Raw genomic sequence first — 14,459 nt, 5'->3', positions numbered from 1 at the left:
CCCACCTTGACCTCCCGAAGTGCTCAGATTATAGGCATGAGCCACTGTGCCTGGCCTGGACTACAGCAATCTCAGATTTTGGTATGGGGTCCTGTAACCAATCCCCCACAGATACGAAAGGCAGACTGTATTGGAGGATCTAGCCACAGCAATTATGCAAAAAAGAAATAAAAAGGCATCCAAATCAGAAAGGAAGAAGTTAATGTGTCTCCTTGTAGACAATAGGGTCTTACAACTAGAAAACCCTAAAGAGTACTGGGTGTGGTGGCTCACATCCATAATCCCAGCACTTGGGAGGCCAAGGCAAGGGGATCACTTGAGCCTAGGAGTTGAAGACCAGCATGGGCAACAAAGTAAGCCCCCATCTCTACAAAAAGAATAAAAAAATTAGCCAGGCATGGTGGCGCACACCTGTGGTTTCAGCTACACAGGAGGCTAAGGCAGGAGGATGGCTTGAGCATGGGAGGTCAAGGCTGCAGTGACTCATGATCGTGCCACTGCACTCTAGCCTGGGTGACAGAGCAAGATCCTGTCTCAAAAAAAAAGAAAAAAAATAATGAAGAAACTAGAACAAGCAGGCAGAAGGAAGGATAAGCAGCTTGCTGAGTCTGTTCACTCTTTTTCCCTTGCAGGACGCTTGCTCCATCTCCTCCTGCCGTTGAATGTCAGATTCCAGGCTCTTTGGCCTTTGGACTCTGGGAACTTGTACCAGCGGCCTCTCAGGGGCTCTCAGGTCTTTCACCTCAGACTGAGGGCTGCACTGTCGGCTTTCCTGGTTTTGAGGCTTTTGAACTTGAAACGAGTCACACTACTAGCTTCTCTCTCTCCAGCTTGCAGATGGCCTATTGTAAGACTTTGCCCTGTGAGCTAATTCTCCCTAATAAACTCTTTTATATATATACATATATCCTATTGGTTCTGTCCCTCTGGAGGACTCTAATACAGACTTGTGAGTTTGTCAAGTGAGATTTAAAACCATTTACTTTAGGTATGGGATTGGGTCAGTACAATTTTTCTTTTATATCCCTTATGTCAGTGGTTTTTAAACATGGTTGAAAACCAGAATCACCCAGAGAGAGATCTGGATTCAGTTAATGTTTGGGAAAATTCTGATGGGCCAGCTTTGAGAATCTTTTCTTAAAGCTTCATAAATCATTCTCAGACATGACGACACCCATGACAACATGAGCAACAGGCATAAAATACGTGACAAAGGATTCAGTTAAAGAAGGTCGGAGCAGTGTGAAGAAGAAGCGAGAACGACCCCCGGACCAACCAAAGCCGGCGCGTGCTGCATCTGGCGTCCAGCTCCTACCTCCCGCCGCCGTCGCCACCACGCCCAAGAGAAAGGCTGAAGGGGATGCTAAAGGAGATAAAGCCAAGGTGAAGGACGAACCACAGAGAAGATCCGCGAGGTTGTCTGCTAAACCTGCTCCTCCAAAGTCAGAGCCCAGGCCTAAAAAGGCCCCTGCAAAGAAGGGAGAGAAGGTACCCAAAGAGAAAAAGGGAAAAGCTGATGCCGGCAAGGAGGGGAATAACCCTGCAGAAAATGGAGATGCCAAAACAGACCAGGCACAGAAAGCTGAAGGTGCTGGAGATGCCAAGTGAAGTGTGTGCATTTTTGATAACTGTGTACTTCTGGTGACTGTACAGTTTGAAATACTATTTTTTATCAGGTTTTATAAAAATGCAGAATTTTGTTTTACTTTTTTTTTTTTAAAGCTATGTTGTTAGCACACAGAACACTTCGTTGTTTTTTTGGGGGGAAGGGGCATATGTCACTAACAGAATGTCTCAAAGCTGGATTGATGTGGGGAAAACACCTTTCCCTTCCAGTTTTGAGAGACTTCCTCTTGGCTCCCAGGAGGAGGGATTCCCTGACTTTGACACACATGGCCACCTTGGCACAAAAGCCTTGTGGTATGGAAAAAGAAGTTTGTTTTTATGTCCTCTTCTCCCTTTCTACCTTTCAGCACAGACTTAACTCCCTTTAACCCAGACATCTGTTGGGACCTGACCCCCAGTCATTGGTTACCAGTGTGTCAGGCAATCTAGACTTTCCAGTGATGCCACTGAGATGGCACCTGTCAAAACAGCAGTAGTTTCATTTCTAGATTGTGGATCTTCAGATAAATTCTGCCATTTTCATTTCACTTCCTGAAAGTAAGTCAGGGTCGGCTTGTGAAAAGTTGTTAAACAACATGCTAAATGTGAAATGTCAACCCTCACTCTAAACTTTCCCTGTTCAGACCATCAGATGAAGACTTCATTGGGTTTTATAGTGGCTTTCTGATTTTTGGTAGTCCATTGAAGAAGGGAGTTTGAAAGTTGTTGTATACTGTTAACAACTGTCTGCCCATGTCCTGCCTGAAATACCATGATTGTTTATGGAAAGTACCTTTAATAAAGCTGGATACAGTTTGGCTTGGGGAAAAAAAAAAAAAAAAAAAAAAAAAGGTCACTCAGGAATGATAAGCCTTCTGGGTCAAGAAGGGCAGGAATAGGAGGTGCAATCAATGCTGGAAAAGATTAATCTGGGGTTTCAAAAGAACTCATGAGAGATGTGAAATACGGGGACAGATGTTTGAATCAGCACATATATCCAGGATGTAAACTAACATTTAATATCAGGGACGACTGCTTAAAGTTCTTAAGTATCTGTGAAAGAGAAAATCACTACCTACTATATCTTGTATCTTAGTAAATTACAGAAAATTAGACCACAAGCCTTGTAATTTAGGCAAACAAAACTGATGGAGAAACGTTAAAGATACTAGTCACCTAACTTTCTATTTTTCAAATGGCAATGTTACCGAATCAGGGAAGATGCTTTCATCTGCAAAAAGAGAAAACTCAAAATGGCTTAACCAGTAAGAGGATATGTTTTCTCATAGTATAAGAAGTCCAAAGATAGGCGAGTTCTACTGAGTTGGCAAAATTCTCTTTTGTCGTTTTTACGGAAAAAGATAGTAGCAACCATTCCAAATAGCACATTCTCATACACCTTTATTTAGAGCAGTGAAAGAGAATTTTCTCTGTGTCTCTTTTTAGGAGCTTCAAAATCCTTCTCAATGCTCCTCCAGGGGCCCTTAAATGTCCCTTCCCAGAATTGCATCACATGCCAACATTTAAACCAAGCACTGAAAACAAAAACAAAAACAAAAACAGAAACAAAACAAAACACTGGGACTGCAGTGATTTCTTTGTTAATCTACATTATATTTTACCATCCCATCCCACCCCACAAGTCACAGGCGGAAGCACATGACCTCAGGGAGAAAGGAGAATCCCAGAATAAGGAAGAAGAGTGGTTAGCTCACATGGAAGAAGGAAGGCTGAGAGACAATGCTGCCTGTAGCCGTGACACAGAGATTACCCTGCAGTGTCTTTTCAAATATAAACTGAAGCTTACAGCCTAAGCCTATCCAAGTGATCTCTACCTTTCCTCTGATAGGTGCTTAGGCTAAACGAATCTTGATTTTCATTTAAACAAAGCATGATCAATAAGTGAATATGTTAAGTATGCCTGATAAACATACTTTGCAACACCATATAAGACTTGTTAGTGAATTTTATATCTGCTATTTAGAAGTATCTTGTGCCATTGTCTCTTTGATACAGATAACACACTATAAGCCTATAAACACAGAGAGCTTAGGGTTGGGCTACTACTTGTAATTGTTGTTTTATCACTTCCATGAACTCATGTTGTTCTGACAGGTATACAACGTATTTAAATAAAATAGATGTTTCCCATCCCCCAATAATATAACATATTACCACATTTTCTATATGAATTAACTCAGGCCTGTCTTTCAATCAGGTTTAAAAGTAGTCATTTCCATGTCAAACAGAACCTCAAACAAGTATTTTTACCATCCTTTCCACTCCCTACTACTCCGTTATTTCATCTCAATTTTCACTTCCTCATTTTCCCTTCATAAAGGGATTTATTAAGAATTAAATGCCTCTAGAAAGGAGGCATTTATATGTGCATGACCCACCAAAGTAATTCAGATTGCATTTCTGTTTGGCACAAGCTCTTCAGTATAATCATGACTCTTGAGTTTGAGCAGAGGCAAACAAACTAGATGTTTACTCACCAACCTCAACTAGTTTACATGATAACTTGTAAGAAATGAAGGAGTCCTAGAAGCCAGTGATACAGCAACAGGAACCACTAGCAAATACAATTCATGTAAAAACCTTATCACGAGTGCTAAACATTGTGCTACTTATTGCGCTTATTTTTACTCTTATTGATAATAGACGGCCTCTCAATCTAAGCAGAGCAATCAGTATCCTTCCGGAGTCTCTGGTTCTAACTCAGCATTCTATAATTGGAGAGACAGGGCAAACTTAGAAAAGAGTCAGAGAATCTTTAGGGGAAATAAAGGACCCACTGAAGTCACCATCAAGTATAAGCTCAGTGCTAGGCAGTGCGGAATGGGAGGATAAAGACAAGGGCCCTACTCTCAGGCAGCCTTAACATGTGCAAAGAGTCTAGACTCTGGGATGAATAAATGTGAGTAAAGAAAAGCATCCTAAAAACTGTACAGATGATAGTGCCCATTGGGACCAACTGGGACGTCTATCAGAAGAAGTGATAAGTACCCCAAAGGCAGTTTAATTCTTGTTTGTAATTTAAGTGCTAGGACTTGAATAGTCCTAGTCTTGAATAGAACAGGTGCTTAATAAATATCTGCTGAATGAATTTAAAAATGTTGTAAACTCAGAAAAATAAGGGAAGGCAAGAGGGACAGACCAAATGCTCCATTTCTTAGGCATGGAGCTTTTTTTGAAACAAATACAAAATACTCCTCTCATTCATTTTCTCTTCAAACATAAAGTAACTTTTGAGCATCTATTATTGTGCAAGAAGTGCTAAGCAAGACACAATATTATTTTTAAAATATGATTCCTAAATTCAAACAACTGAATCTGGCAGGGAAAAGGTACCTACTCAGATTTCTACAATGCAAAGCAGAATGCAGGGGCATGCAAACAGTTCACACGGACTGCAAAAGTCTTTAGGAATGAAGAGTCACATCTGTGTCCACACGTGACCTAGAAGAAAGGCATAATGGAGGAAAGGACACATGAGCTGAGCCTTGAGAATAAAATTTCAATAGGGCAAAAATGTGCACAGCTGAGAGAAAGGAGAGGCCTGCATTGCAAGTAGAGAAAATTCATTTGCTTATTCAACCAATATTCTGAAGTATATGTTATAGGCCAAACACTTTTTTAGGTGACAATGATACAGCAGGAAACAAAACAAAAATCCTGGCTTCATAAGATTATGAAAAGTTGCAGATGTGTTTCCAAAATGTTTGTTGCTACACTTGGCAACATACAGGGCTAACGATGGAAACAACAGGAAGATCAAGACAGGAAAGGTAGATTACAGCAGTGGCACCTGATTCTGGAGGAACCAAAGGCCAGTGAGGCTAAATAATTTCTTTAGAGTTAGTTCTGTTGACCATGAGGAGTCATTACAGGTTTCTCAACTGAGAAATGTCTTAATCAAAGTGGTGCTTTGGAAAGATCGACTGGGTGGTGGAATCCAGGGCTGGGTAACTAAGGGTGTGGTTTAAAAGCAGGGAGAGCAATTACACAGTATTGCATCCTATTGGGAAGGATCCAGCATAAGCCCATATTGCATCCTACTGGGAAGGATCCAGCATAAGCATCACTTCCTCCGAGATGTCATTCTTGATTCAGCCAGTCAGGGCCAGGTGTGCCACTAAGGTATCCTCAAAAGAATCTCTCATCTATGAGAGCACTTCCTGTATACAGTATTGCAAATCTATTCTTATGTTTTCTACTCATGAAGAGGAAAGAGACTGAGCCTCATCACCTCCGTGTTCCCAGGGCCTAGACCAACGCCTGGCATGTAGCAAGAAATATGTGTGGTATGAGGAAATATCCAAGTGTTATGGATTGAATTGTGTCTTCCCAACATTTCCATGTTAAAGTCCTAACCTCCAGGATATGACCTTATCTGGAGAAAGAGTCTTTCCAGAAGTCATCAAATTATAATGAGGTCATTACGTGGTCCCTAATCCACTATGACTGGGGTCTTTATAAAAAGGGGAAATTCAGACATAGACATGCACACAGGAAGAACACCCACCTATAAGCCAAGGGGAGAGGCCTGTACAGATCCTTTCCTCACAGCCCTCAGAGAGAACCAACCCTACCAACACTTGGATTTCAGATTTCTCATCTTCAGAACTATGAAGTAATAAACATCTGTTGCTTAAACTAACTAGTTTATGTCACTTTATTACAGCAGTTGTAGCAAACTAATACACCAAAGTGAAGATGTTCACTCAACTTGAAGAAAAATCCAAAATTGGAGCCCAGGATTAAGGCCAGGGTTACCTATAAAGAGAAGCAATCACTGTCGTGGGAGCAGACTAAATCTCTGTGAGAAATAATATAGGAGGAGACATGGCAAAGGGTAACACTTAGGGGACACCAGTGTTTAGGAATCAGGAAGAGCAGCTGAGACAAATTTAAAGAAGCAACAGCCAGAAAGGTGCAGAAGGAAGCTGCCTGGTAGGAGCTTCAAATACTGCAAAAAAAGAAGAAGAAATGATGAAAAAAAAAGGAACAGAAATTTATTGTCTCACAGTTCTGGATGCTAGAAGTCTAAAACCAAAGTGTTGGTAGGGTCGGTTCCTTCTGAGGGCTGAAGGAACTGTTTGTGGTCTCTCTGCTTGGCTTGTGAACTGCCATCTTTATGTTCATAGAAAGGCAGCCCCTCAGGGAACACCCATGTTGGGGAATAGAAAGAGAATCCAGGGACAAACATAAAGAAGCAAGTCAGAGAGCTGCAGAAGGGAGCTTCTACTTTGGTATTGGTAGCAGCTGCAAATACAGAAAAAAGAAAAATAAATGGTCAAAAGAAAAACTGCCCACAAAATTTCAGAGAGGCAACCAAATAAGGAAGGGCTACACACAAATGTTCTAAATTGCAAAACGCTGTGGCCCAGGAAAGGGTTGGGAGCACAGTGGCGTCTACAACATGGCAGGGTTCCTAACCCAACACGGCCTCTTCCTCCAGCTGCGCTGGGGATGCAAAAGAGCCTGAGAATCCTCACAAGCAACCCCACATCGGAGGAGAAGCAAATGGACTAACAATCCTAATTTTTTTTTTCTCCAGGTGGTGAACGGAACAACAGGATTGATTCTGATTATGGAAACTCCATATACTAGTGAACAGATAAAAATGCCTTAAAGGGAATGGGATGCAACCTATGAGGTGGAATGAATCTTGGTATGAATATTGAAAACTACTTAAAAGTGAAAATACAACCCAGGTTCCTGAATTCTTCTTTCCTTCACTTTTCATGTCCTCAGGCTATAGGAAAAAATGACTATGAACTGAAATTATCAGCCCTCAAACTATTGCTCAGTGAGAAAAAACAAACTGGCTCAAAAATACTGAGGGAAAGAGACAGCAAAGCACCCAAATTGTATCAGAGCAAGTCTGACTAGAGGTGCCCTAATATTCATTTGATGAAAAAAAAAATCACTGGAAAACTTTATAAGTAAACTGTAAGGGGAAAGAAAGCAAAGCAAAAAGGACCCAGAAGACAAAAAAGAACCAAGAACAACAAAAGGTAACTAAAGGAACAAAAGGAAATTCTCCAGAAGTGTTTTGAGTTAAAGACATGTATTCATAAAATGATAAAAGAATAAAATGGAATGGGAGACTGTAGAACCAATGAAACAAATTGAGGACCGAAGCATCATTAGCACACTAAAAAATAAATCAGAAACAGCCAGAAACAGAGTATTCAGAGCCAAGCAGTGATTTCTAGGTATAGGAGAAAAACTGAAGCGTTCAAATGAAAATGATAAAGGTTAAAGCAATATATATGTTTAAAAAAAAGGAGGGCAAAGATGATCCTAAACAAGGGTAATTGGTCTTTCTAAAGTACAGGATTCAACAAAAGAAAAAGTAACATATTCAAATACATAACAAAAAATAATTTCCTACTGACTTTATAGACAGACTGAGAAAACAAAATTGTAAGAAAATCTGATGCATAGCAAGACAAATCCTGATTAAATTGATGAACTCAAAGAATAAGAAAAAATTCTTATGCATCTATGCAGAAAAATCAAATTAAAGAAATCAAAGAAAACCTAAATAAATGGTAAGTGATACCATGTTCATGGTTTGGAAAACTTAATATTGTTATCAATTCTCCTAAATTGATCAACACAATTCTTATTAAAATCCCATACGCTTAGCACATGACCCAGCAATTTTACCCTTAATATTAACCCAAGAGAAAGACATATTCATTCCAAAACTTGTACATAAATGTTTACAGTGACTTTATTCATAGTCACCCAAAATAATAAACAACTGAAATTTTCTTTGACTAATAAATGGATAAACAGTGGTATATCCATTCAATGAATTACCACGCAGCAATAAAAAGAAAAAGGCTACTGATACAACATGGATGAATCTGAACTGTATTTCTGTTAAGTGAAATAAGCCAGACTCCAAAGAATACATACTATAAAATTCATTTATGAAATTCTGGAGAAAGCTAAACTATAAAGATAGAGAACGTGTCAGAGGTTGCCTGGGGTTGGAGGATGGAGGGGGGTTCACTACAAAGCACAGCACAAGAGAATTCTGGAGGGTGATGGAAATGTTATGAGAACAAAATGATTTTTTTCTTTAAAAAATAGTATTAAGAGACTGGTGAAATGTTGACAATTTTTGAGAATGATTGATGATAGTACATGGGTGTTAATCTCTACTTCTGTGTATGTCTGACAACTCCATTTTAAAATGTTTAAAAATGAAAAAAAGAAAATGTTAAGGATGACAACTGGTATTGGTAGTGTCAAAGAATCTAAAGAAGAACACTAGTTCTTCAGTGTTGAGTGAATATGAAGAAAAAACCTACTGAATTATGAAACTAGCTAATAATTTATAAACTTCTACAGTATAATACACAGTTGGGTGGCAGAAATCAAACCTAGGCTCCAAGGAGTGAGGAGGCATTGAAAGTAGTTTGTCTTGATAAATATAAACTCATCCCAGAGGAAGGTTTGAACTGGAGGGACTTCTAGAGTTTGTCTAGCTGTGATGACTGAAGTTCTGAAGGATTTTTCAAGAAAGAGTTGGATCCAACACTCAGCTCAACCGACTTCTGGGATCACTCCCTTTCTATGATCCAGTTACTCAAGATACTTATTTATAGGAGGAAGAAAGAAGGTAGTAGAGAGGACAGACTTATTTCAAGGACGAAAACATCTTGAATACATTTGTAAGGCCAAGAAAAGTTGGTGGAAGAGGAGAAGCTGAAATTGCACGAGTGTTTAGGGATATGCCTAAGGCGAAAGCTTTGATTTCACAGGAAATCAGAAAAAAGTAGGAAAATAGAGAAACCATAGCTTCAAGTGAAGTTCCACTGGCCACAAATGCAAAGCAGGCACGCAAGATAAAGTCCTTATTTTAGCATCTGCACTCAACCTAAACCAGCTAGGGTTCTAAAGCATATTTGCATTTCAGTCAGCTGGAAATTCACAGTAAGTATTTCACTGAAACAAAAGCATAATAGGTAGTTTTCTAGATAAGCCACAGACACTGACTTAGCCCACCGTCTGAGTACGTTTTAGCTGGAGTTCTAGTTTTGAGAAATGGAGAGATGATTGGCGCAACAGAAGGAAGGAACAGAAGGGTGTAAGATCCCTTACACCCAGGGATCTCATTCTGTCCTAAATCCATCAAGGCCTTAAATCCACCAAAAATGTCCCAAGTACACAACTGCCTAACTCTCCTCAAACAAACAAACAAAAAGTCAGTTTATTAAACTGCAACACATGTTGGCTACATAATGGAAAGAAAGTAATTTCATCATTAATTCTGAAGCTTGAATGTACATTAGGCTTTCCTGAGGTACTTGGTGAAAGATATTTCCAGGGCCTCCCCCACAGGCAATTTCATTTAGGTGGTCCTTCAACCACACTTAGGGAAACACAGCACTATGATTTTCTGGTTTTGTTTTTTAAGACAATGCTTGTTAACACAAATGAATCTTTGAATGTTTTAGGTACTTAAGAAAATGGAGCATTTCTTATAGTATGAAGGAGAACATTTGTGGGCAGAAGAACAAAAGAAGCAGTTTGGCCCAGTTTAAGGCAGTACCCCTAGGATCCTCCTCCTGTTATATTTTAATACTTAACACACACCTTCATTTCCCATTCATGGGTGAGGACATGGACACTGGAATCACATACTGAAGGGAAAGGGAGATGGTGAATTCATTCATTTATTAAAGGCTTTTCATGTGGATTTTTCTAAGCCCACTGCTTATCTAAACTTCTGTTTAAAAAGCTTCTACAAAGGCCAGGCGCGGTGGCTCAGCCTGTAATCCCAGGACTTTGAGAAGCTGAGGCGGGTGGATCACGAGGTCAAGAGATCAAGACCATCCTGGCTAACACGGTGAAACCCCATCTCTACTAAAAAATACAAGAAAAATTAGCCGGGCATGGTGGCGGATGCCTGTAGTCCCAGCTACTCGGGAGGCTGAGGCAGGAGAATGGCTTGAACCTGGGAGGCGGAGCTTGCAGTGAGCCGAGATCGCGCCACTGCACTCCAGCCTGGACGACAGAGAGAGACTTCATCTCAAAAGAAAAAAAAAAAAGCTTCTACAGAGAATTCATGTTAGAAACATTATTTTATTCAAAACTGAAGATAGATTAGCCCATTACCTATATGTGATTATTCAGTGGAATCAATAATTACTAAAATATACAAATATGCAATCCTACAGCACATTATATGTAACCAGTACTGATATTCCACTCTTGTGCTTTAGGACAGGCAGGACAGTTTTTCAGGGCTGGCATCTGATCTGATTCATTGGACATCCATACCACACTAGTTTATTAATATTTTGGTTCTAACTCCTGCACAAACCTCTATATTTGGGAGTCATTATCTTGCATTTCATTTGCAGATATGTTTCACCTCACCTAGAATTTTGTAAGTTCTTTTAGGGTAGGGTGGAAGGGTTTCTTAAGCAAATTTGTATTGTGTACAGTACTGACTCAGGGGAGGTGAGTCAAGGACTAAATATCCATGGTATTCATCAATCAGTAAAGAAATTCTCATAGCTCTACTGGGCAGTAAGAAGGCCCAATTTTGTCAGTTTCAATTTTAACTTAGAAGAATAAGTAAATAAGGTATATTTATCTGTAAATAACTCACATGACAAGGTCAACCTCTCAGTTTTCTGTTATCTAACTGTATTCTATTTGTGCTTCTGCCCTTTACTGAGAGGCTGTATTTGATATTCTCAAAAGATTTTCTTCACTGAGATTGGTTCTCAAAAACTTGAGGAATGCATTTTCATTAAGGTCAGTTGTACTTTTTTATTAAAAAAAACTTTGTGAATTAGCTGCATTTTATTCATTTGAACTATGATCACTCATACCTAGAAGGAAAAAATAGTATATCGCATGTGTGTGTATATGCACATACTATATATATATATAGTACTATATATAGTATAGAAGACAGTATAGTCATTAGCATACTGGGCATTCTAAGTGTTTCTCTTTATTGGCTTCAGTGTCTTTCTCAAGTAGTCCATCTGACTTATTTTCTGATAAGTAGCAGGCACCTTCCTCTTTCCCACTACATTTTGTTAGAGTAATAAATGATGACATATTCCTGAAAGGGGAAATGGAAAAGGTAAAAATAAAAATAAATAAATAATGACATACCAAGAATAAAGATTAGAAACTGAAAAACTGGGGCCCGTATAACTCACACAAAGGCCATCAACCTTTGTCTTCACGGATGTATATATTTTTTCTTTCATTTATATCAAGTGGCTGGTTTATATTTAGATTATCTCAAGAGGAAGGAAAACAACTGTGTATAGGGATTCACAAAAAATAAACAATCAGCTGAAAAGGTCTAACAAAACGTTGACTTTGAAAATTTCACTTATTTTCCTTGAAGTCTTCTACCCTTCCCATCGATGATAAACCAAGATCATATAATGGAAAATTTCAAACCAGGATTAAATTCTAAAGTAAAGCTTCAATTCAAGCCCTTCCCCTACGAGAATTAATTTTCCTGATTTCTCCTTCTCTCACATCTAAGGAGAACATTTTAGGAGATTAAATTTCAGAACTTCAAGGTTCCATCCAGGTTACCTTTATGTCCTTTTCTTTAGGGAACCACAATTCTACCTATTCTACATTTCCTAGTGGAAGTACCAGAGGGCTAGGGAAGGCCACATGTCCCTTAATTAGGAGTACAGAGCTAAAAATCTGGTGTCTGATTATTAAATGTGCACAATATTTGGGTGTAATCGGCATTTTAAAAATTCAGTAATGTCCATTATAAATAACTTATCTAGACAGACTCAATAATAAAAATAACTGGTTAAAATAAAACGAACCACCTGTTTAATACATAAACATCTTGATAAGAATGAATCATTGTGACCTGGGAGAGTCTTTTCTTCATACCCCTGCACTTCATACCCCTGCACTGGAGGATTTCTCCCCTCAATCTTTGGTGCTCTCTTTTCTTTCTATTGAGTTAGTTACAACAACATGGTGATAGGTTTTTCAAGGTACTTTCTAAACTCAGCAAGCCACTGGTCTCTAAGTGCTCCATCCACCACCTGGTGATCACAACTGAGTGTAACAGACATCATGCTAGCCACATCAAACCCTTTTTCATTATCTGTGGGAACCAGTTTATCCTCTGAAGCACCAATTGCCAAAATACATGCTTGAGGTAGGTTAATAATAGCAGAGAAATTCTTAATTCCAAACAGTCCTAAATTGGAGATCGTAAAAGTGCCACCCTGGAATTCGTGTGGCTGTAGTTTACCCTCTCTTGCTTTGGTTGCTAAAGAAACAACATCATTAGTAATGGTTTCTAGCCCTTTTATATGTGCATTAAACACAATAGGTGTGATGAGTCCTATAGGAGTACTGACTGCAACACTGATATCAACAATGTGATTTTGTCTCATAACTGTGTCCATCCAAGAAGAATTTGCTTCGGGAACTTTTAGACATGCCAAAGCTGAAGCTTTTATGATGAAGTCATTGACAGAAATTTTGCTTCTCCCTTCTAAAATCTTATTAAGTTCTTTCTGTACCAACAAAACTTCTCCCATATTTACATCTATAGAAAGGTAATAATGAGGTATGGTTTGCTTTGATTGCATTAATCGTTGTGCAATAACCTGATGAACGTTGCTAATTGGGATATCTGTGAAGACATCTGTAGGAACTGGTGCCATTCCAGGACCTGTGGGAGGCACAACAGCTGCTGGAGCAGGAGCAGCTTTACTAGGCACAAAAGAGTCAATATCCTTCTTGGTGATTCTACCATCTGGTCCTGTACCTTTTACTTGTGTAAGATCAATCCCTTTCTCTACTGCCAACTTTTTGGCAAGAGGGCTAACAAACACCCTTCCCTTTGGTCCAGCAGGAGTAGCTGGGCAGGGTGCTGAAGGTGTAGGAGCTAAAGGCTGGGGAGTTAGAGGAACAGTGGCCACCAGGGGTGGGGTAGGTGGTGGTGCTTGTGGTTTTAAATCTGTTACTTCAGTTGGCCTATAGTCAGCAAATGCTGATATATCTGCCTCTTTTTCTACAATGATACAGAGTGGGGTTCCTAGAGGGACATCTCTTGTGCCTTCAGGAACCAGGATTTTTGCCAGATAACCTTCTTCCTGTACTTCAAAACCTATAGTGGCTTTGTCAGTCTCTATCTCTGCCAGTAAGTCTCCTTCACTTAGCTTCTCACCCACTTTTTTTTCCCATCTCTGAACTGTGCCCATGGTCATGGTGGGAGAGAGGGCAGGAAGAAGTACCTGCATGTGAGGGGGATATGAGCTACCAGGAGCCTGAGCAGAAGGTGTAGGTGGTAAAGCAGTGGCAGCAGGGGTTGGTGCTGGGGCCGCCTGTGGGGTAGGTGCTGCTGAGGAATCCAATGTATAATTTTTAAAAGCCTCAATATCCTCAGGCTTGCCAACTGTGATACAGATGATCGCTCCAATGGGAACATCCCTGGTACCTTCAGCAACAAGTATCTTTGCCATATAACACTCCTCCAGGCTCTCAAATCCAACAGTGGCTTTATCAGTTTCAACTTCTGCAATTAGGTCACCTTCGTTGATTTTGCCCCCCTCTTTTTTTTCCCAATGGGCTATGGTGCCTGACTGCATTGTGGGGGAAAGAGAAGGCAATGGAACCTTCTGATGCGGGGGAAGACTGTAACAGCGGCGGCCGGGTGACCCCAAAAGCTGCAGCAGTAAGCGGTTCCGTGGCGTGGCCCCAGAGCTGGGGGTCCAGCCACACAGTGCCCGGACTCCGCCATATCCTGTAGTCGGATGTATGTTTTTTAAGACATCCATGTTGTATCAATAGCCTTTTTCTTTTTATTGCTG

General features: G+C 39.9%; 1 protein-coding gene and 1 pseudogene across 6 annotated transcripts in view; both read right to left on the bottom strand.

Moving 5' to 3' along the window:
* The window catches only part of LOC105499507 (ELOVL fatty acid elongase 7), a 98,187-nt gene that overhangs the window by 50,126 nt on the left and 33,602 nt on the right, over positions 1-14,459 (bottom strand). The gene's annotated exons all lie outside the window — the stretch shown is intronic.
* On the bottom strand, positions 12,492-14,441 carry LOC105499437 (dihydrolipoyllysine-residue acetyltransferase component of pyruvate dehydrogenase complex, mitochondrial pseudogene; annotated as a pseudogene).

The sequence above is a fragment of the Macaca nemestrina genome, chromosome 6 (assembly GCF_043159975.1).
Source record: "Macaca nemestrina isolate mMacNem1 chromosome 6, mMacNem.hap1, whole genome shotgun sequence".
In the NCBI taxonomy this organism is placed as follows: Eukaryota; Metazoa; Chordata; class Mammalia; order Primates; family Cercopithecidae; genus Macaca; species Macaca nemestrina.
The sequence above is the reverse complement of the archived record's forward strand: the minus strand, read 5'-3'. Positions and strand labels throughout refer to the sequence as shown.